The following is a 2,476-nucleotide window of genomic DNA, read 5'->3' on the forward strand; positions in this document are numbered from 1 at the left end:
CCTCGTTTTTAATGATAAAAAAGATATTTAAAGAATATCATTAAGGAGGTTTTACCCTTCCTTTGCCTTCTTTCTTCTCTCTTACTCTCTGTCCGCTTCCTTCTGAATTCTTTGCGTTCTGTTGTGTTTTTTCACATTTTTCTTTTTTATTTATTCTGCCCTTTTTCCTTTCTTTTCTTATAGTCACGCCTTTCTTTATTTCCTGTTAACCCTTTTCCTTTCGGTATCGCATTCACTTTGGTTGTTCTCTAAGCTTGTACTCAAAATATTTTTTTAGCTGAAACAATCACAATGAGTCCCTACCTGCCCAGTAAAAAAATACAAAGCAAGAGAAATGTAAAAAACATGAGAATTTCCGTTCCTGTGCGTGCTACGAGACTTCCCCCGAGAACTGTTTTCTCAAAGCGTCGGGGACGGTTGTTTTCGAACGATATTTGAAAGGAGGCAACTGTTTACATAGACAGAAAATTGCAATCCGGGCAGACAAACTCTCGCGAAAGAAATTTGCAGAGTTGCGAGGAGCGACTGGGCGGTGTAACTGGTTACAGCAAGTTTTGCTCCGTGTGTCACACATCCCGCATACTTTCACGTGGGGAACACCAGCTGGATGCGGGGGATTGCTGAGGCAGAGCAGGGGATGGTAAGGCGGAGGGAGAGGAGGGAACACAGGTTGGAAGGCTGATGAAAAGAGGGGGGAGAACTATCACTTTGCCAAGCACGGTCTTACTTCACATTTCTGTGGCAGACAAATGGGAGGGGTAGAGATGGTCGGGATGGTGAGCAAGTTCAGGGTTTGGTGATCGCCTTACGCAGATTGAGGAGAAACAGCTGAAAGGGTTTTTTTAGCTTCGGGCCTTCCTCGTGTGCTTTGTTACGACTGTAGCATGCTTTGTGTGGGGGGAGGGTATGTATACCGAGTACACCTCTTACACGGTTCTCTCCCTTATGTCCACCCCCCCCCCTACCAGGTAATCTTGCCCTGGTCTGTGACCTACCATGTATGGATTATACTAAGTCTTTAGCTGATTTTGTGGCTAATATTTGGACATATAACATATTCACTGGACTGTGTTGCTTCTCAATTTTTCTACGTTTCTCTGGGATTTTATTTTATCTTTTTTGCTTCCCCATTACTGGGTTCATTTGAACCATAATGATTCTTTTGCTTCAAGTTGGTCCGTTTTTATTTGTAGTTTGGAATTGGTTTTTTTAGTTTTTTGTTAGAATGTTTTTTTTAAAATTCCACATAATCATCGATGTCGTCGCATTAATCAATCCTTGAACCATCATGAAGAACGCCTTACACATGGTCTGTATAGGAGAGTTAGCTGGTTTTATCTGCTTTGAAGAAAAAGAAAAACGCACAAGAGACACAGCGGACAGAAATATAGTATGTTAGTGAAGACACAAGGGTTACCCAGACCCTTTAGTTCAATTTGTCATTATTAGTTCAATGGTCAGACCTTGCAGGTTAAGGTTTCGGGCAACGACAATTAGAAGTTACGCCACATCAGCGAACTGTTTGCTCTAAATGGAAAAAAGGAAAGGTGTGATGCCAGGTAAATTTGTAGTGTTAACAAATAAACAGCCTCCATAATCGTGGAGACTACCACTTTTACAGAAGGTCATCACGTGGATTGATAGCAGGACTCTAGAGTCCCTCCTCTCACCCCGCCGACACTCCACTCACATTATTTCATAATAATAGTAACTAAACTTACTTTATAGCCAGCGCCCTCCCACCATCATCAGAGAATAGCTCACAAACGCCTTTATAGGAAACGAAAATGTAAAACAGATGATGATCGAATGATATGATGATGTGATGATCTCAACACAAACAATTTCCTCTGTGTCTCTATTTTTGAGAATGTGAATGGTCCATCAGCATAGATAACATCATTACAGCTCAGCACCGACCACATATGCCAGAATTAACTTTGTTTTCTTCTTTTGGTTTCGCTTGACTTGCACTGTGATCTGTAGTTGTATGTGGTCGGTGGTTCCAGTGGTAGTTGACACTAAGCAGTTGGGGGGTGGGAAAAGAAAAAAATGAAGGACAGCAGAAGGCAGGATTGTACACATAGATTTAGCTAACGCCCCGCGCACCATACACACGTACCACACACACAACACAAACACACACACACACACACACACACACACGCCGACGCACACGCACTTACACCACACACGCACACACATCCAACCAAACAAGCAAGCTCAGAGTCAGCTGTCAACTGGCCAGCACACCGGTTCTGGTCAAAGAGATGTGAGTGGTTATCGCCAGACGCCCGTGGCAACGCACTGACACAGACAACATCACACGTCGAGTGAAACGAGGCCAAACGAGATTAGACAAACACGACAATTAACTCTCTTTAGCGCAGTTAGGTAAAAGTGGACATCATCTCAGATTACAGATCATCTGTGTAAATAAGACAAGATGTTCTCTCTTCGTACCACCGCTCTTCTT

The sequence above is a fragment of the Pomacea canaliculata genome, linkage group LG7 (assembly GCF_003073045.1).
Source record: "Pomacea canaliculata isolate SZHN2017 linkage group LG7, ASM307304v1, whole genome shotgun sequence".
In the NCBI taxonomy this organism is placed as follows: domain Eukaryota; kingdom Metazoa; phylum Mollusca; class Gastropoda; order Architaenioglossa; family Ampullariidae; genus Pomacea; species Pomacea canaliculata.